The sequence below is a fragment of the Solenopsis invicta genome, chromosome 1, assembly GCF_016802725.1.
Source record: "Solenopsis invicta isolate M01_SB chromosome 1, UNIL_Sinv_3.0, whole genome shotgun sequence".
Classification (NCBI taxonomy): Eukaryota; Metazoa; Arthropoda; class Insecta; order Hymenoptera; family Formicidae; genus Solenopsis; species Solenopsis invicta.
The window spans coordinates 14085888-14108339 of record NC_052664.1 but is presented as its reverse complement, the minus strand read 5'-3'; the positions used below and the strand labels follow the sequence as shown (position 1 = coordinate 14108339).

The 22452-nt window shown below is 26.5% G+C and overlaps 1 protein-coding gene across 12 annotated transcripts in view; it reads left to right on the top strand.

The window, feature by feature from the left end:
- The window catches only part of LOC105194352 (potassium channel subfamily T member 2), a 255391-nt gene that overhangs the window by 58442 nt on the left and 174497 nt on the right, over window positions 1–22452 (top strand). The window contains exon 1 of one of the 12 annotated variants that reach the window (XM_039453288.1): window positions 11945–13697. The exons of the other annotated variants lie outside the window; for them this stretch is intronic. The gene's annotated coding sequence lies outside the window, so the exon portion shown is untranslated. Of the gene's footprint in view, window positions 1–11944; window positions 13698–22452 lie in introns of those variants that run through there. 12 annotated transcript variants of the gene reach the window in all.

The following is a 22452-nucleotide window of genomic DNA, read 5'->3' as shown; positions in this document are numbered from 1 at the left end:
ATCGAGTATTATGCTTACATCTGTTGATAAAGTAGGTGCCTAATGAGCTTTTTTCACATGATATGATCCATATCATCAGCTTTCTTTCCTACCTTATCGACTGTATAAGAAAAGTTCAGTGAGCTTTTGAAGAGACTCGCACTGTCTGACGAGCGCAGTTTTCTATGAAGAATGAAGTATGATCTGATTAAGACTTCCAGGTCTATTTATCCATACGTAATAATTTTCAAAAAGATAATATCTGAATCAAATTAATTTAAAATACAAATTACTAATGCTTTAATTCACGCATGCACGTATTGGACACGATTAGAATAATTAATAATTCAACAAAATTAATTATGATTCAGAGAAAGTAGTAAGGAACAAAATGGCTTCAGCACAATGCTTTCTCCCGCAACACTATTATAAAATGTTGATAAATCTGCTTTTTAACCAAATATTGCAAATTAATCAATTTATGAAACATTACGTAAATATATTTTTTTTTGCAAAATTTATAGGAGTAATATTCTGAACTCAAAACTTTCTAAGTTTAAATTTGCCTGAATTGCAACAATAAGCATTACAATGTTTGCCTATCAAAGAGAAATAAGTTGAATATTGTTAAAAAAATTTTTTTTATGAAAGCGCAATCTTTCTAGCAATCCTTTTTCTGAAATAATAAGATATTTTTCCATCATTTCAACCTTTAATAACACATGATACCTCTTAGAATATTATAGAATATTCGCGATATTATGTTTTATTAAGGAATATGGAGAAATATTTGAAAAATATTTACATGAAATTAATATATTATTAGGATATATTTATGAGCTTGTGTCTTTCTTTGTAATAATATTACGATAAACGTATTGAAGAATTAATAAATATTTTTCCATCCGTTTTATTAAAAATTTTTTAGAATATAAAGAAATCTACAATTTTTTTAATTTTTTATTGAAATTGCTAGGTATAATAAAAATTTTCTCATATTATAAGTAAATTTATTAGAATTTTTCTCTATTTTATTTTAAAGAAAAATGAAATAAAAATATATTCTTCTGAATATAATTCTGAAATAAAAAAGGAAACTGTTGAAAAATTATCTTGCAAGATTGATTTACTCTGCCACGGACTTCTATTTTTGTCGAAGCAAATGAGCAATTCAATGCGGATCGAATTCTCTATTAGTCTATTATATTTTAAAAATAACGAAAGATTGAATTTCATTCTCATCCGATTTATGATATAATAGGAGCAGAATAAGGCATGCTTTACGAGTCATATAATGGAAATGTGTCTTGCTTGGAATATCGTGTAGTTAGAATTGTATTTGCGACGTTCTAAGAATTTAATGAAGTGTCCGTGCCACAAGGCAATCTCATTAAAATTTTCTCAGCATTATTGAAGTAACTTTATTAAAATCGTTAATTGCAATGCCGATTCATAGTGACAATGAATATTCTAACAAACCGTTACGTTTCGAAATTTCCCAAAACTAGAATTATTTAGCAAAGTTGTTATTATTTGGCTTTCTCAAATTTCTACCTCGAATTTATGTGAGGCAGCTTTATTTAGCAAGTGTATAAATAACAGATTAAGTAAAAATAAAATTTTATTTATTATAACAATTATTATTGCTAATCAAAAAATATTGAAAAAAAACGGTGATTTACGATATTACATAAGTATGTTTCGACTAAGTCGTCATCAGCTTGAACAAGAACAAACAATCTATTAATCATATATTAAATAAATTGAACCGTGAACATTGCATATTTTAAGTGCAAGAAACAACGAGTTCAACAAACAAGAAACATATTATTATAGTTATTATTGCTATTTTAAAAATAATAGTATGTTTAAATCATTAAAGATTAAAAAGAATTAAAAATTTATTTAATATGTAAAGAAAGGTTTGCTTATCAGAAGGAAAATAAGTTGAATATTAAAAAATAGTAAAAAAAAAAAAAGATTTTTTTATGAAAGAGCAATCTTTCTAATGTCTGCTAGTTTTTTTTTATGTGACGTCAATAACAGTTCTATTAATATATCATTAATTTCTACTTAATATACATATTTGATAAGTTTCTTAATCGGTACTAAATTACTATTTTGGTTTTATTGAAACTCACATGTGTTGAATTTTTCAAATTAACTTAATAACAACATTAAAATAAAATTCTGTTTGTTATATAACAGTTATTATTGCCAAAACTGTTTTAAAAGTAATCAAGTATGTTTCAATTTAGATGGAACTTCGAAATTGCATTCTCACATTTTATCATTTGAAGCATTAATGTTTCGTTTCCCAATGGGATGTTTAATAATCTCTCAGCTAAATAGTGCTTTTTATACGTTATCATTGCAAATAGGATTTAATAATTCCGTTAAAATTGGTAAATTTATTTGTGAAAAAAAAAAAGAATTTTATTAAAATTTGTTAAATCTTTATTATTGTAATGTTATTAAATAATGTATTAAATAAATAAAAAGTTTACGATTAATGTGAAAACGCATTACTAATAAGGATTTGATGTGACGATATATTAGTAAATTGAGGTGTATAACTGAAGTAACATTCTTGTTGCAACGTTCTAAATAAAATTTTACAGAAAATTTCCAGAATTGTTGTACATAAATTGTAAAAGGTTGAAACCTTTTTACAGTAGGTAAATGATGTAAACGTACAGTAATTACTCTGTCTAAAAGAAAAATATCTCTGTCCTTATAAGGAACTTTCAAGTATAGGCTATAAAATCAATACATTATATAGCCTATACTTAAAAATTTCATGTAAGGACAGAGATATTTCTCTCTCAGACAGAGTAACTACTGTATTATATGCCTACATCATTTATCTATTGTTGTAGAAAATTTTCAGAAAAGTTTCAACTTTTACAATTTATATACAACAATTCTGGGGAATTTCTATAAAATTTTTATGAAATTTTACAACAGAAATTTTTAAAATCTATCACATGCAGTAAATTTGAAAACATATCCAGAAGAAGAAAAAAATTCAGGACATTGAAATATTAAAGCAATTCCAAAACAATTGTAAAAGTAACTTTTTGATCAATCACCATTTATTTTTATATCAATTTGATGTTTTTATAAATTTTGTGACTTTCAATTTGAGTATGACTTGTGAAAATATCAAATCAATAAATTCATATAATGATGTGTTCTATATAATTGGACTATGCGATGGCAATAACCATACTAATGGATTGGGTAGCACAAATTAAACAGGAAACAGTGTTTGCCTTAATATTTTAACTTTAGGATTTTTTTTAATTAAAAAAATTTTTTTTGAGTTTATTAAAGAGAAAAAGTTGATGAATGTTATTCAAATATGGATTTTAAATTTTTATTTTATACAGTAAGGTACGAGAACAAAAGTGTTACTCAAATATTTTTTTATATATGTATGTGTATGTTACATATATCTGACAACATGTGTACATAAATGACGTATATCTTTTTGCTGGTGTACATGCTTACGTACATTTTATGTGTAATTTTTATATATTTTATGTATAATCTTTGGTTTTTGTAGTAATAATTTGAATGATTTAATTTAATAATTTAATTATCATCTTTAAGGGACTTAAAATTTATTAAGACAGTTATTTTTGTTTAAATTACTTTACATTTTCCGTGATTTGATTCACATATTTGCCATAATCACATAGTATTGCTAATTGTTATTGCTTTTTCGATTTTTAATCGTATACTAGAAGGTTTAAAGTTAAAGTATTTTAAAAATAAAATTTATTATATTCAGAAGATTACGGCCTCAGTAATATTTCAAAAAAGTTTCTGCCATTTTAGTAACTTTTCTGATAATCTTTCAGAAAGTTCATTTTTTAATATATTAATAATTTTTGTATAAGATTTCATATGTAAGAGTATGAGACATTTTGCAATTTCTGTTATCCCTGACCTATCTCAAAAATGTTGCAGACATATTTCGTAATTTTTATGAAATGTTTCACTTTTGAGTTGAAATATTTCTGAGATACTTCTGAAAAATTGCAGTGCTGTATAGATAAGCATTGTAGATAAACTGTTGTTTCATGTGTCTATGTAATTGGCTATCCCAACCTTTATACGCGACAGTTTTCGTCGGAATGAGTAGAATCATTTTTATTATTGAGATATTAAAGTGCAATATAAGTTCCTAGTCGACATATTGAAACAGAAATTGTGCATTTTATTGAATTATGTCTTAAGCTGATAACAAATTCCAACGGTTTAATACGATAGTTTGGAACAAGAAAGTATCATTGTAAAAGATGAAAAGAGCAAAATAAATCCAACAAAATTTCCATAATCTATTTCCATAAATAATAAAAAGCACTACATTTAGTTACAAAACCTCGATAATAATTATAGAAAATTGATAAGACAGAAACTATAAATTATAAAGTTGTCGTTTGTTAAATTACTTGACGAATTAATTTATTATGCATTATGGTAATATGTTATATTTTCGAAAATGTTATATTTTCTTTCTGGTTCTATTTACGTTATAAATTAATTGTATTTTTTACGAAATTAATTTAAAAGACATTAATTTGAATTATAAGTTTTTTATTACTCACACACACACGCGCGCGCGCGCGCGCGCAAGAAAGAAGAGGGTAGTGGAATATCATTTTTTTTCTTAAAATAATTTAGTAAATATTAATATATATTAACGTGATATAATTCTTATAAACACTATTTGTTCCATAGAGTTATAGCAATCTATAGGTAGAAATTTATCAGGTATATTGATCAAATATAACTTACAATTTATTAAAGAGAGAGAAAAAAGGATGCGTTTGGGAGATAGTATGGAAGTCGTAGAAATACTGACAATTAAGACACTTTTAACTAAAAAAAAAAAAGAAAAACTAATTAATGATCCTTTGTTCTTACATACTAATCCGTAAAACAAGTTTTATGAACACTTTATAAAATATATCTTATTTGAAAAACACTTTCTTAAATAATTTCTTTGGTTTAAAAAATCATTTTTTTAAATAATTTTTTTGCTGCTAGTAAGCATTATGCAACGTCCACTATGAAGTTGTAAAATTGCAAAAGCGATCATAACATCAGTAATGCAAATGGCTCACGATCCTCTCCCGTACATAATATAACTTTATGTCGAATTCATACACATTACGTTACACATTAAATTCACTGACATTATTTGAAAACCACATTTATGCCTTCAATTTAGACTAAAGTTAAAAAATTAATATCCAACGTATTTTTCAAAATTACGCAATACACCTCTAAAAATTTCTGCTACTTTTTAAATTGAATTTCAGCTTTTATTAAAACGCAACCCTAATGATCAGAAACCATTCTACAATGTCTAAATGGATTGTAACGAAGTAACTCTTACAATTCAACGCGAATTATATAAGATATGGTATCTCACCACCTTACACCTATTTTATCTCTGTAACTCCCTCTCTCTTCTATACATTATACATATTTACACACACACACACACACGCATACACACGCTCACAATAAAATAGTGAATATCTGACTTGCATCTTTTAAAAAGTTAAAATAGATAATTTTATTTTGTATTAATCATCTTTTTCTAAATATAGTAAGTAATAAACGTGTACTATTATTTAATGCACAATGATATTATTGTGTTGGGCATATAACCAAAGAATTCTTTCACAAAAGTTTCTACAGCTGTACAAATACATTGATGCTATTTAGTAGCTAAACTAAGACGCCATAATAAAGTTTCGAGAATTTAATTTATTTTCCCAAGATGTTGGTCAAAACAACTTTTGATTGCGCACATCTTCAACAATTTAATTGCTAACTTGACAAGCAAAACTGCTGATTACTTATAACTGTATGCCTTTTTTATTCTTAAATACTGTTAAATTTATTATTAAGAAGAAATTTATTACTAAGAAAAGTATAAATTATATTGACATAATGAAGTAGTTAAAAAACAGACGAAATCGTTTTATGGGCTTCACGATACTTTGAACTTTAAAAGTTAAACCCTCCCGTAGTCAATACATCGATGTTCCAAAGTCTAAGTACTAATCGAGAGCTTTTGAGTGTTCTTTTGTAAAAAAGAAGAAAAAAGCAATTTTAGAAGAGAAGCAGTAAACTTGCTTACGCTGTAACAATTATATCATCGATAGGTTATTAATATTAAAAATTAGAAAGCGCATTTTTTTTTCTTTTTAATTTTTCTTTAACATCTCCCAAATGACCGTGGAGAATTATGTTTTATATTATGTTTATGATTGCAAAAGTTAAAGAGTGACTTGCGATTTTCATAGTTTCTGAGTGGAATAAATATGTGAGAACTCTATCGCATTTCAAACAGTATTAAATAGTATTTCTTCTGATGTATTTCGGGATATCATATCAAATCGAATCTTACTTAGATATCAGATTTTTTTACGAAATGTTTGAAACATCCTTTTTAACAATTTACTTTTATTTTATAACTTAGCTTTATATCTAAAATTTGATTAATGACTATTTCGGTCATTGCACATGACAAAGAGTCGGCGAAATCTCAGATACTCTCTAGGAATACGGATAAGAGTTCGAAAAACTTTTAAAGGTTAGAGAGGGAAGGAAAAAAACAGAAGCACAGGGGAAGGAAGGACTAATCTTGGATCAGAGACAAATGGAACTTTACTAGAACACGAAACGTGAGAAGGATAAAGTGTTGAAGAGTTTATATTTATACTTTGATAGATTTCAGCTCCATTAAATTTCATCAACTTGGTGAAATTTAAGAAATCTCTGCTGTATACTACGTAATGCGTATAGCATATCAATTATTGCAAAATTCACGAAGACGTTATAAAAGAAATCAAGGTTGCTTTTTAAATTTATATAGGTACTCGTAAGAAATTTCAATAAAAATGTATTAAATTGTTTATATTGGGAAAATGTTTGAATATCTGTCCTTTTAATATCAATTTGTAATGAAAATGACGAAAAAATAAAATTGTGATGTGTAATTAACTTTTTAAGTATTAAAGAGAAATACATTTTAATATTTTAACTTATATTTTCAAGTTACTATATTAATTATTCTCAAAGTCAAGCTGCTTTAAAGAATGTTGCTATTATCTTCAGGATGAATATTAGAAGATAAGAGCTTAAAATAAAAATGATAAATTATCTTCAATTTTTTCTTTTACTTAAGTATGATAAGCTTTTTATTAAGCTAGTAAATGTCGGCAATCTATATTAATATATTCCATGGAACTGTTTATAAGCATACAAAATAATTGTTACAAGTAACAAAATAATTTTTAGAGAAAAATACTTTTCTCTCAAATTTATAAATTTTATTTTTAAGTATTACAAAGATTAAAAGATTACATAATCACGAAGTAAATTTTTGATTAAACGTAGATTTAGGTAAATAAAAAACAATATCATACAAACCACAAAAAGATTGTAACAATATTATCAAGAATATTTTATCGTAAAATTGCAACAATGCAAAATTAAAACATTATGAAATGTTGTTAAAATATTGCTGCAATAATAAGAATAATAATAAAATGTCTACATATAGAATTATTGCAATGCAATATTGCAGAAATATTATAATACGTATAATGATTACTATTTTGAACGCGGTTATAAAGATGTTAGCGCGCTTTTCTTATCACTTGAACCTCTTAAGTCTAATGAACGATAAAGATAGAATGAAGCAAAAACGCGTTAACATCTTTATAAGCGTCCTGAATACGGATCAATGTTTTGAAATTTCTGACAATATTGCCATTATATTAAAACATTTTGACACATGTAATAACTTCCAAGTATATTACGTCAAGTAATTAATTTTTGCACAAAAAAACCAAAAATTTTATTTTTAAAATCGTCTCATTTCAAACTCAACCTAACTTTAGGAACTTGCCTTTTCAAGGACACATTGCGTTAAAATATAGATGAGAAATGTTATAATGCTGTGCCTTTTACTATATATTATGTGGTATCTTAATTATGAGAAGTAGATTTCCGCCGCGTCTATCTGATGGGGCGTTCTGCTGGTGGATAAAGCGTAGAACATCAATTTTAACAATATTTTTCAAATGTTACTGCAATATTACTGAAATAATATTACAAATAAATTTTAGAATATTTGCAAGAAAAGCTAATGTATTTATGTTTAATGTAACATTTCCTGTAATCGTAAAATGAATTAATAACAAACCTGATAAGGGCAATTCGATAATCTCATGAGTGTATTGTTAATATTTAGTAACGTGCGACACTCAAGAGATTTCTACGTAATTATTGATTTATCTATATATTGTCAAGTATAGACGAGTATATTTATCCCTAAATAAATCTATATTAATCTAATTTTATCTGTGTTTATTTAATATGTAATGTAATTTGATATAAACATACATACAGATACCTATTAACATACTATTTATTAAAAAATAAATAATAAAATAATTCGAAAAAAATAAGAAACTATAAATATTAAAAAAATTACAATAAATATAAGTATCAATACATTAATTTTAAAATTATAAATTAATTCTATAATTAAATCTTTAGAATAAAATCCAGAAATAAAAACTATGCCACATATTAAAGAAATTCTGAGGTATAAATAAAAGTACATCAAAACAATACATTTATATAAAACAATTATATTTATTAATGATTTTTAATAATTATTTATAATTAAAGACTTAATAGTTTTTATGTGAAATAGTTCAATACTCAGTATACTATAATAATTTATTATATCTATGTGAATACACTATAAACGAAAGCGCAAGTGAAAGTTCTTGTAACCTCATAGAAAATCAATAATTTACTCCTATGTTATACATTGTGTTATAATAACTTATATATGAATTATTTTTTCTAGAATGATTTAATAGACATGCATATATGAAAGATACATGGTATGCTCTTTTATTATACTGAATTAAAAATGATATAAAAAACGGGTAATAATAATATGTATTATAAACATAAAATAAGTTCAAATGTACTCTTTCTTAAAACCATGCTTTTTAAAAGACTCAAGGAAGACGAGTTCGCTTTGAGGAATGCCATAGAAATAGAAGAGCGGGAAAAGAGGGTGATACGACACTTAAAAGAATACAAAGCACATCAAAGGACAGAAAGAACGCGACAAGAGGTATCTGACACTTTTGCAGTTTTACTCAACAAACACCGCCATATATGAGAAAACCTTTATTAGAAGCATAAATAGTTTCCTAAAGTAAACAAAGCAAACTCTAACGTAACGAGATACACCTCTCGTCAAATTTACAAGAAAATTTAATTTCACTAATGTCTTTTATAATCTTTACCAACTGGGACAACTTACCAAGAAAAGAAGGGTCAGATCATGCGTGGAAGAATAAGAAAGTATATCATCAAATTAAAACTGTTTACTTAATAATTAGAGAAAGGAAATATTCAAGAGAATTGATTTTTTTATTTTAATTATTATTTATACTGTTTTTATATATGAGAAACACACACACACACACACACACACACACACACACACACACACATGCTAGTATACACATGCACACATATTAGACTTTGCTATATTACGTAATATTATCAAAATATAGACGTCTATTCTGTACTTTACTGAAATTTAATGACGTCTGTACAGTAACGATTATGTTTTAACGGCCGCTTAATGGCAATTCGTAAAAAGTTATTCTACTAACATGTCGTTAAAGTCTAAATGATTAACTCTGCCTAAAGATATTTTTTAAAAGATCGAGATTGTACATGTTGCCAATATTGAAAATCTTGTTAATAAATATTATAAAGTAAAATTTCTTATCTAATCTGTATACGATATTATATAAGATTTACCGTGATTGTTTGTTTTTCTTGGTTTCTACTGACATTTTGTGTAAAAAATATTTCCTTTTTTTCTTGGTATATTACACATAATCATATACAATTATATATATTTTAATATATATAAATATATTTAATATATAATTATATATAGAATTATATATGATTATACATAAAAAATTTTTTCCTGGAATATTACTTGCGACGTATTGCTTTTATTCCTAATTGATGTGTATATTTAGAAATTATAAAGTAGAAGTAAACGATAATACTACGGACCATTTAGGTATTACGGCTATTCATCTTCGTGATAAATTGTGGTAATTATAGAATCATTTGTTTAGTAACCTGCTTATATAGTGGCGCTAATATGCCGGTATACAACTAACATTTGTTATAAGACATTTTTACTTTCAAGCATTTCGAAACTTTTACAAGATATATTTTAACATTTAATTACACATACTATCTCATTCTTTCTAAACTTGAGTCTATTACACGCATGTGTGTACACTTAAATGTGATTTTTGGTTTTTAACTTTTTATTTGACTGTACGCATTTCGAGTTATGCAAATTTATACAATGACATGGGAATTTGTTAATGTGATTATTAAGAATTATTGTATAAAATGTAAAGCTGGGTGGCTATACTACCTTCTTCTTTATACATTTACAAAAAATATAACGAAGAAAAAAATTAAGTTACGGAGACAATAGAAATTATATTGGAAGAATTTTCCATACAAGTAAAATATTTAGAAAGAAAAAATTAGATTTACTTTCGCAAATATTATTGAAGAATATTGAGAAAATCTTGGCTACTACAAACTAAATAGTTCTACTGAACTAGTAAATTCGGTTCATGACATAAGGAAACTGTACGATTTAGAATTGATATATAAGAAATGGTTTAATAAACTCAAAAAAATAATAAAATTGGAATTAAATATAATTTCAAAATGATTTTAGTTGACGATCAAAGTACACAGACAATACACGAAGCATAAGTGCAAAACAAAAAATTGATTAAGATCTATTATAAATTGATTATAAATCTGAGACTTGCCGAATAAATTAATGTTCTTATAACTATTAGACATCCGAATAATCTATACTTTGAGAAATGATTAGAGTTAATGATGAAGAATTATTGCAAATAAGTTTCTTTAAAAAAATATTCAAGTCTTATAAAAAGGAATTGTTCAAAAAAACAATTTCTTAAAATAACCCTAAAAGACTAAATAAATGTTTACTAGATGAAAACTTATAGACAATAATGCTAAAAAACTAAACAGTTTCAAGTGCTATGTGAAATACGCGATTATTTTATAAATATGGAGAAACACGAGGCAAAACGATTCAAATTAGAATAACTGTAAATACAAATCAAGTATCCAAGTTACATGTTTGTTTTAAGCTCCGACTCAGAATAAACGAATGAAAGTTTTGTAGCAAATGCTGTTGTAATATTACTAAATTATTTTTTTTTGTTTAACAGATAATTATTTTTTGTAACTATTTGTATGAGAAAATTGTATTTCCTCGACGATTTATGTTGCATGCGTATGTGAACGTTGTTTTTTCCGAGTTAAAGTGATGTAAAAATCAATATTAGAATAATTCGCTTTATTTGTTCTGCCGCAACTACTCTCTGCGTGAGACTAACTACTCGCCAGAGAAAAAACAAAATAAAACTTGAAAAGATATACTCGGACTGCATATCGTGATAATTGTCGCCCTAGCGATTTATTAACGAACTGAATATTAATGCGCAACACATTTGAAATATATATAAAAACGCAACTCTCTTGATAATTAATAATTGTATTTATCATTTTAGGAAGATGCTTGCTAATACTTTCTTAAGAAAAACAAATAATTTTATCTTAAGCAACAAGCTTTTTGTATCTCACAGGAGCTAACAATTTTATAGTTGAAAAAATGGAAGAATTGGAATTTTTATATTTTTTTTGTTTTTCATTAAAAAATGACACAAATTCTTAAATAAAATTCTAGCAGTCTGCACATCTAATGGATATAATTTTTATAATAATTCTTCCTGTATTTTAATGAGATTATATGTATTTTTCAAATTTTGTTTTTATTTTTAGAAAAAAGAAAAACATTTGTGTGTATGTGTATATTCATATGTGTATGTATGCGTATGCGTGTATGTGTGTGTATCATTACGAGTTGAGCAAGTTTTCGTCTTTTGGAGTGAGAAGAATACCAAGCGTAGATGTCTGGAAAAAGAACACCTCTAATAAATACTATAAGTTCCATTATTAGATCCATTATTATCTTCTAATGATATATCTCTCTCATGATGAATCATATCTCTTAATAACGCCTTAGCTATTGCTAAGTTTGTGAGCATTTGTTATTGATGAATAACAGTATATATAGAAAAGTTGTTCAATCGTTTAATAATATATGTATTATAACATCATTAAAACTTACAGAATACGGCCCATAGTCTTCAATATATTGTATTTTTGCTTGCTTATTACAATTGTGGTTATTTTTTCACACAACACGCACGTAATTTACTTGCATACATTTTGCTCAATCTTTTTAATGATAATTTTTTCAGTATTTAAAAAGGTGATATAATGTTTGAAGTTTGAATATAATGTTTGAAGTATCACAATTAATTTAATGAAGAAAGAGAAAAAACAAGAATATTTGTTAGAGAACAATACTACTGTACATGTACTTTAATAAAAAAATAAAAACTTCAGTTTTGTATAAAAAAATTATTGTATGTAATGTTAAAAATATTACTTATTTATTATTTTAAAAAGTTATTTTACATAAATAAAAGCAATTATATTTCTTAAATACTATTTGTATGCTTTGGCATGATATATATTTAGAATAATGGACACTGTTATTGAATTTGAAGACATTAGGTTATTTCTAGATAGCCTAATGTCTGATCAATACCATGACTATTCTACTGCCCAGTTATTTCTGTCTATCTTCTTTTTCCCTTTTATTCTTTTGGAAAGAATTACAGTTCTCTTTTCAAAAAATTGTTACTTAAATTAAACAGGTCGAAACGTTTTGTGACTTTTCAAGCGTACCTCAGAACAACCTAATCACGAACAACCGATGAGCCATTGTATTTTGAAAGATAACGAAAGGGATAAACGGAAGATGGAGAGGAGCGAATCTGATCATGACGTGTGATTGTTTTCGGAGCGACTGCGCCTACGATGGTATGAGTGAGCTAGAACCAGAAGGCGGGTTGTCGAGCGACCAGCCAGCCTTCCAAGCGACCGCCGACCGACCGACCAACCAGGAGGAGGCGCGGAAGCCCTCGGGATGTCAGTCGTCTCCGAGCCGCCGCGCGGTTGAGATGCGAGCCCTAGTGTTTCGCGAGTTTCATCACCACTAGACCTCGTGTATCATTTTCTTCTTTATCTCATACTACCCCCCATCGATCGGCAATCTTCGATACACGCGAATTCGCACTCTTGGCGTTACACGCGATTCTTTACCATTGTCATCGCCACCACGACCGCCGCCGTCACCGTACCGGAAGTGGTGAAGTACACGTGAATTGTCCTCTGTCGGGCTTACCTCGAGAGCTCTCAGTGGCAATCGAACAATCGCGCGGCCGTGATCGCGATAGAGAATCGGTTTCTCTAGTGAGAGAGAAGACAGGGTCAGTCACTTTGGTGTTACGATTTGCCAATTGTTCCTGTTCCTATCGTCGTCAAATTGTATATATATTTTAAATTGCCAGAATCTCGAAAGATTATGGCGCCCGATTCCTGCGATCGGGTGCTCCCAGTGACTAACCAAAAATCCTCTGGAGAGGAGAATCGACTTCGAGGTATATTTAGTAGCTCTTAATTTTTAACCGCGTACCTCCGTAAATATTACTTTGTAAATTTTTCCGTAATTGTTTATCTTTCGTCTCGCCGGCAACGGGAAAGTTTCTATTATTCTTATATTATACTTCCATATTCTTCGCGCGATAAAATGTGCTTCTAGATTTATATGATAGTTCTATGCCTTCTTTATTATAGCAACACTTATATCTTTACAGTACCACATCTAAACATTTAATTTTTTTTTAAATGTATTATTAGTTGAAGATTAAAGTTCAATCTGGTAAAATGGCTGAGAAAATTCTGTAGAAAAGTTCAAGATCGTTCTCGGCGCTTCTCCTTATTTTGCTCTCGTCGAACTTGGGGAAAATATTGTGTTTTAGTTAGACGATAAAGTGACGCTTGTAGATTTTTAAAAATTAATTACAATCGCAAATTGATATGAATTTTTAATAATTAGATAACAAAAGTTAAATGTAGGACACTTCATTATATTTGTTGCACGTGCACATAGACGCCATCTTGAAACATATACAAATTATATGCATAAAGTACTTAATAGCATTTTTATATATTTTTTTCTTTTTGTCATTTTTTCTTTTGTCATTGAAATTGAATTTTGTGCTTCTTCATATATAACATTAACAATTAATATTGCAAATTTTGTTATAATTCGGCATATTTATTACGAAACACTTTTTATTTTTTTAATTATTTGTTTCACTTTACACAAATATTTGACTTTTAATAAGACTAGGAATGAAAATTTCGTTTTTTATCTTATTTTATAATAAAAGTAGAATAAACTTATTATGTAATTGCAGTACATATTACTTTTCAGTAAATTTGCTTGAGAATGAGAGAGAGGGAGGCGAGAGAGGGAGAGAGAAAGAGAGAGATTAAAGAATATTTAAATATTTTATTATTAATTAAATCTAATTTAATAAAACAAACTTATTATTATTTATTAAATGTTTTAATAATTTAAAATAAATACATTTAATTATTAATGCTACACTTAAATATGTATTTCACTTATTCATAAATTCATAACTCTCAAATAAAGTAAAATTCTCGTATAGTGATAATATCATATGTTATCATAAGTATATATTTTTTATAATATTTATGAATCTATATAATTATTATAATATATAATGATATTTCTTTTTGTATTTTTTTCAAAACTAAATTTAAATTAATAGAGGGGAAAGGGATAATATGGCACCTATTTTAATTTTATTGAATAATTTTGTTACTAATCAATATTTTATATTGAAATTTGAACGATGATATTCATCAAAGTGTTGTTTAATAAATTTCAGACTCAAAGTAATGAAATATTTATCATGTAAAACATGATTTATAAAAATATGATGCATTGCATAATCGGTGAAAGAGGAAAAGTGATGGTAATAAGATGGCTAGCCCAAAAATAAATTTAAAAAATTGATTTTGTTTAATAAACATACAGTATTGTGTTACAAAATTATATGTTTTTAATTTTCCTAATTTAGAATCTTCCTACGTTTAGAAACATTAGAGATATTGTTTTATCTTTGTTTATCATTAAAGAAGCGTAAAATGATACTTTTAATGTTTCTGAACACAGCCCTGTAGAGAAACAATCGATTTATCGAAGAAATATTTTGATATGAAAATTTTGTTTGAAAAACTATATTAACGAAATCCTATGTTATTGTTTAACTTTGCATAACTGTGTACAGCCGAATAAAAGTTAAATAACAAAGAGACGTTTGAGAGTACATACATTCGTGTGATAATGTGCTCAAGTTTAAAAATAATGAGGAAGTATGCGTAATTAAATACTAAAGTATACCATAAAAAGATTTCAAAGTGCTCGAAACTAAAAATACCTTGTAACAATTGTGAATTATTGGCATATTGGAGCCAAACGGCGGGTTACAAAACGAATAATTCCATAAGCTATTGTTAGAATTTGTCATCTAATTATCGAGATAATAAGAGTAGGCCACTGTAATGTCCACAGTAGCCATAATACCCTCTTTCTCCTCTATACATTAGATATAATTATACGGGGCAATGCACAAATTTTGCGGAAAAGTGAATACATTATAATTTATGTTTGATATCAAATTCTTTTTTCTTCTTTAAAATAAATATAATTTATAATATTAAGTTTTGTTATAAAGAATTACTTTTTGTAAAAATTATTTAATTTGACACCAGTTCTCATTAGTTTATTTTATTTCATGTAAATTATTTTATTGAGAGCTATCGTTGGCATTAACACAAAACTTGCAACTCATCAAAAAGTTATTTATAACAGCGATACGTGTCGATTTCGATATTGATTCAATTACATTTGTTATTTTAAGGATGTATGATCGATACTATCTCAACAAGAAGTGACTTCTATTATTGAGAACGTTACAATTTTTGAAATTTAAGTATATATTTAAATTTTAGGAGATCACTATTAGTTTTAAGTGCGTAAAATTAAATTAATGAAATATTTTTTTCTGATAATCGTTAGCAAGATTTCACATACTCTTTATGCAAATTCTTAGTTTTATCGTTAAAAATGTTGAATGTGACGGTACAATTAGACAACTGATCTGCATGCCTATTCTGTAACTCGTTAAAACGGCTCGGTATCGTTACAGTGTCGTTGCGCAGCTTTTCTACCTTGTATAATATCTGCGCAACGATACTGTAACGATACCGAGCTGTCTTAACTGTGATGTTTCAATGCTTACTACGTATCATCGCATATTGTTACACTTATTTACACCTAAAGTCCTAAGTTTTTAATTAGCATCTTTGTAATATTTTTTTAAAATTAAATTTTTAACAGAATTTTTATTAAATTTTTATACGAATTTTGTAAAGCTGTATAAAAGTTTGCTCAAAATATTTATATTCAATCATTTTTATGTATACCAAACCATTTTCAAAAGTAACGTAACATGATATATTAGTACTTTGATCCATTTCATATAAGATGTCACATACAAAATTCCAATTTAAACTTTTATTTTCTTGGAAACTACGCTCAATTGGTTTGGATTTAATATTAGTTTGAAACAATAAAATTAAATAATAATATGCTACGTCATTTTTTAACAGATTGAAGCATTTTGATTTTTAGATCGTATCTTCTTAAGTCGAAGATAGATAATTTGATTTTATGCACTACTTGTTTTCGTACAATATCCCTCTGCTTACGTATATTGAAAAAGTCGGGGATTGACTTATCGATGTTATCATTAACTTTTGATGCTTTGAGATCCAAATTTTGCCATAAACATAAGTTATCACATTTAATTTTTTGCACAATTCATGCGGAAAATCTTATATATTTAATAATAAGTATGTACAATAACATATGTGTAATTCAGTAAAATATAATATTTGTCCCAAAAAGTTTCGTACAATTTTCTGACCCAAATTTCTGTATTTCTTTGCAATCCATTTTAAACTTATTAACATTATAAGCTTTGGAGAAATTTAATTATTATTTTGTTTGTTTCCTAGCATTAATAATAATGTGATGGCAAATATAATAGCAAAACTTAACGAAGTAAGTTGAGAATTTTATGTTAATGATCAAAAGGTAATACAATATCTTACAAAATTTGATAACAAGGAGAGTAAATACATCACGGTAGACATTATACATACATATAATTATATATATAGTATATATATATATATATATATATGTATGTATGTATGTTTATTAAGGATTAACTTAAAAATGCAAAACCAAGTATAGTAAAAAATAAAAGTAAAATGAAGAAAAAGGTATTGAGGTATATTAAAGCCACAGGACAACCATCAATTTTTTAAAGAGATTTGGCTAAAAATGGTTAAGTAAACTAAATCAATAAAACCATATACATTTATTTAATTAAATGTGTAATATTACAATTATATTTAATGTTATATATATATATATATATATATATATATATAATATTAGTACATGCAATTATATGTATGTATAATGTCTACCGTGATGTATTTACTCTCCTTGTTATCAAATTTTGTAAGATATTGTATTACCTTTTGATCATTAATATGTATATACAATATCTTTTTCTTTAATTTTTTACTTATATTTCTTACACATTTAAGAAACATAATTAACTAAATAACGAAAAGTTACTTTATTTAATTGAATTATGAATTTTACATGAATAAAATTAATTCAAGCTATATCAAGATGCTTAATATTAAAAATATACAATGAATTTTACCACACAGTTTAATCAAATTTTGTGCCAAAAATAATGTTTAAGTTTAACTTCTGATTTGATATATATTAAATTGCATTCAATTTCAACGACTCATAATATCAATGATTTAGTGCGCAGCACGTTATGTCATATATTATTGAATTTTTTAATTAAATTTCAATTGCGCTATATTCCCAAAAGAATTTTCGACTACTCCCTATATAGTTCTAAGAGAAGTTTCGCAGTATCAAATTGCTTCTCCGACGAAGTCGTTAAATTTAATATTTCTGCGTGACGCACGCAAGATATGATCTCGCATCTCGTTAAGTGTACACATATCTCTCTTCAGCTTGAATCTTCAAATTAGCAACCGTAATCTAACTCGCTTATCACAATTAACGTTGTCTAATTTGCCAAACCGTTCTTGAAACTTTTCCAAGATCTTTGTAGATAATCATAACGACAATTGTTTAGAATTCTCTTTCATATAACAATTTTGAAAATTGTACAGCTTTTATAATCATTATTTTGTATCATTATTTAGACATATACAGAATCATTAACGAATAGATTATGATTAGTGACAAAATAAAATGAAAAATTCTTGTGCCGCTTGTTTTCGGTAATTGTTTTCATTCGTCACAATAATGAATTAATATTTCATATTTTTGAAAGTGTAACTTGAATTGATTGTAAATATCTCTTTGATTTTTTGTCATGTTTGTGATTGTATGTAAAATCAGTTGGACATTTATAACTTCACGTTTATTAAATTTAAAAAAAATCAGGAATCACGATTGTAAAATATGCTCTTTATAAAAATTTTTTTTGGCCATATCATTACAGTAAGAGTATATCATTTTTATTTAGCCTATCAATCAACGTACACAGCGGAATCGTCTTTGTGACACGAGCATTAACTTTTACACGGAACCCGAAAAATCAAGCGTTTCTAAATTTGTAACAATGGATTAACTGATAATGGCTCGAAAAGAAACTAAAACGCTTCAATCAACCTGAATCACGTTTCTTTTAAATAACTGAATATATTTTATTTGCTCCCTAACTGCGCTTGATTCTTATTTGCCGTTTTTATTATAGGTCGTTCATAAAGTTCTGCGATTTTTTGCCCTAAATTAAAACACAAATTCATTGTACTTAAACATTTATTTAATCAAGAATATATTGTTCTGATCGATCACCTTCTGCCAACGTTCTGGAAAGGACATAATACCGCGTTTGTAGAAGCCGAGCAACTTCTGCGCGAAAAAGTCCCCGAGGTACGTTTGGAGAAACCGCAAAACTTAATGAACAACTCAATATTTTAAATCATTTTTCTTCGACATAAAAAAGTTTTTTAAATATTTCATTAAACGATTTAAATTTAATTTCAATCAAGTTAAACCAAAAATTGTATTTTTGAAATAAGGGAACATACTTAACAAGCCCTTGTAATACATATTATTAATGGAAGAGAATGAGAGCTTTCTAGCAAAAGACACAAATCGACATAGGAAACATTCTTCCTTTGTCTCTCACTGAATATCAAACAAAGTTAGAATGACTCCTGTGTTGATTTGTGTCTCTTGCTAGAAAACATCAATGTATTTATTTTTTTTAGAATATCCTTTGAAATTAAAAATGTTTACTAATGAACTTCTGAACAAACATTCTATGTAGATTTCACTCGTGTTTACAACAATTATATTGTTATAATTTATAACCAATACGTAACCAGTACAGCTTGGTGCTCAAAGCCTTATGTCGTAATATTTAAATAACGGATAAAACGCTAATAAAAAGCAGCGCAAAGAATTAATTTAATGGTCTATGACAACATACATATTTTAAAAATCAATATTTATAATTTTTATTAATTTGTTTTTATATTTAATTTTTGTGATTGGAGGAAAACGATGTTCTAATAAGGTTCATTATTTTAAAATTATTTTCTTTTTTTTGTGAGAAATGTTCAACAATAAATCCTATAAAAGAACCTCATTTTGTTTATACATTCTTATAAAAAAAAAAAAAAATTAAGAATGTCTACTTTTAATCTATATTTTAGAATTTTTTTTGAAATTAATAAAATTTTTTGATGTTTATTTTACAAATATTTACTTTAAAAATAATAGAGCAATTCTTAAGTTCAGAATACAATTTTTAAAAAATGTATTTTTTTATTTTAATCATCAGAACCATATTATTATTTGTATACTTAAAGATTTAAAATATTTATGTGAGAAAATAATGTAATACAAGATATATATTTTTCGTTAGTTAGTATAGAAATAAATATTAATACTTATAGGTTAATATGCAGATGTATGAAGTATTGTGTGTGTATATATATATATATATATAATATATTTTAAAAAAAAGTTTCATAAAATTCTCAAGATGCATAGGTAGCTGAAGATTAATAAACTATTTTTTGTTTTTCTCTCGATATAATCCTATCTTTATTTAACATGTGCAATCTATACGATTATAATAGACTGCACTGTTGACGTAATGTCCTAGATGAGATTAAAGGTTTATCATTGTGTATGGTGAGACAATATGTCCATTTTCGAAAATGTTTATAGCAGCAATTGTAATGAAATGTGGATGTTAAGAAAGAAGATATAGGGGTTTAACCGAAATCAATTAATTCGATAGACGATTGGATTCCCGGAGAGTTGGATATATATTGACTTGTCCCTTGATGGCGGTCCAATCACGATCTCTATATTATCAGGGCTTATAATCCTGTAACAGTGCCAATTATAGGAAAGGGAGTTTCCTGCCAAAAAAAGTCGTAACTTGTGGGAAAGATCTACACGAAGAAAGATATTTAATTGATTATTTCGTCAGTAATGCCAATTGGATTAGGGCACGAATACCAATTTACGAATATTTGAAGATGATCGAAGATTGTTCTCATTCATGGCTTATTATATCTGATTTCAGTCAAGTGTTAATTTAAACAAGTAGGACACGTAAGGTACCCAAGGATTAAACGAATAGCTTTTATATTAAAAGCTTTTTAAAAGAAAATTTTTCATATCCAAATTTTTTACATCACAAACGTTTTATAGAAAATTATAAAATATTATTGTAATATATTCTTTACTTATAAATTTGGAAACGCTTGCGATTTTTTTGTACTCACAAACGGTAATCTGTCATATTGTAAAATTGTTGTGTTTTATTAAGTATTTTGGGAGGGCCCCAGCTGCCTACAAATCAATAGCCTACAGTGTCAATAGCCAATGTAAGTTTATTAACAATTTTTTCGTACACAAAAATTTTTACTTACAGTTCAATAGCCTACAATCTCTATTATGCACAAATATTAAATTAGGAAACAAATGTACGTTAGCACACATGGCATTATTGCGCACAAGTCGCATAGTATACAAACATTTTTGTGCGCAAAAGTTTATGTGTGCTAATGTACATGTGTGCAATAATGTCATGTGTGTTAATGTACATTGGTCTCTCAATTTAATATCGTGCGCAATAGAGCTTGTAGGCTATCAAATTGTAGGTAAAAGATTTATGTACAAAAAATTTTGTGGATTAAAATTTTTGGATAAATTTACGTTGGGTATTGACGCTGTAGACTATCGATTTGTAGGCAGCTGGAGCCCTCCCAGTATTTCATATATTTTTGCATTATTAGCTACAACAAAAGGTATATGTTAATTTTGCTCCACATATTAATAAATTTGTGAATTAAAATTAATTTACGTCAGTGTATTATTTTATTATTAAACCAACCACAAAGATTTTTTATTAATAATTATTATGATTTTAATATATACGTACAATTTTTTTATATCCATACAGCAAAATAATATTTATTAGAGAAATTATTAATGTTGGCTGGTTATTTATTTATTGTTTTACAAATTTATGTTAAAAATAAGTAGTACTTAGTTTTTTATCTGTACATAAATTTTGAAATATATTAAACTTATTTGGAAATAATTAAAATTTGTCTTTTATTAACAAAAATTATAAAATTGTGCATTCATGTCATTAACGACCGTGTTATTACCGTTTATTTGCTTTATTGTCTGTTAATTTACTGTTATTTTATTTTCTAATTACAAATATATATACTCCAGATATTTATTAAATTCTTTTATTGTAGTCAATAATGCAATATAAAGTACTTAATAAATTATAAATAAAACAGATAATTTATTCAGAGCGTAAAAAATGTTAATTACATATTTAAAATAACTTAGTTCAAATGCGTTTTTGAAAGACTAATGCTTATAACTATACATTTTTCTAATCAATAAATTTAAATATATCATCTTGCAAAATCTTTATCTTAGAACAAGAATACACTTTCATTTTATGTGCAGTATTATTAAAAAACATTTTAGTAAAAAATTTAAATTTATGCTTAGGAAATTTCAAATAAGTTTCTTTTATCTTTTCCACTTGCACAGTTTTAAATTCACGTGTCTGATTGAATTTTATTAAGATGATCCAAAATTATATTTAATTTAAACGCGAAATTAAAATAAAATAGATT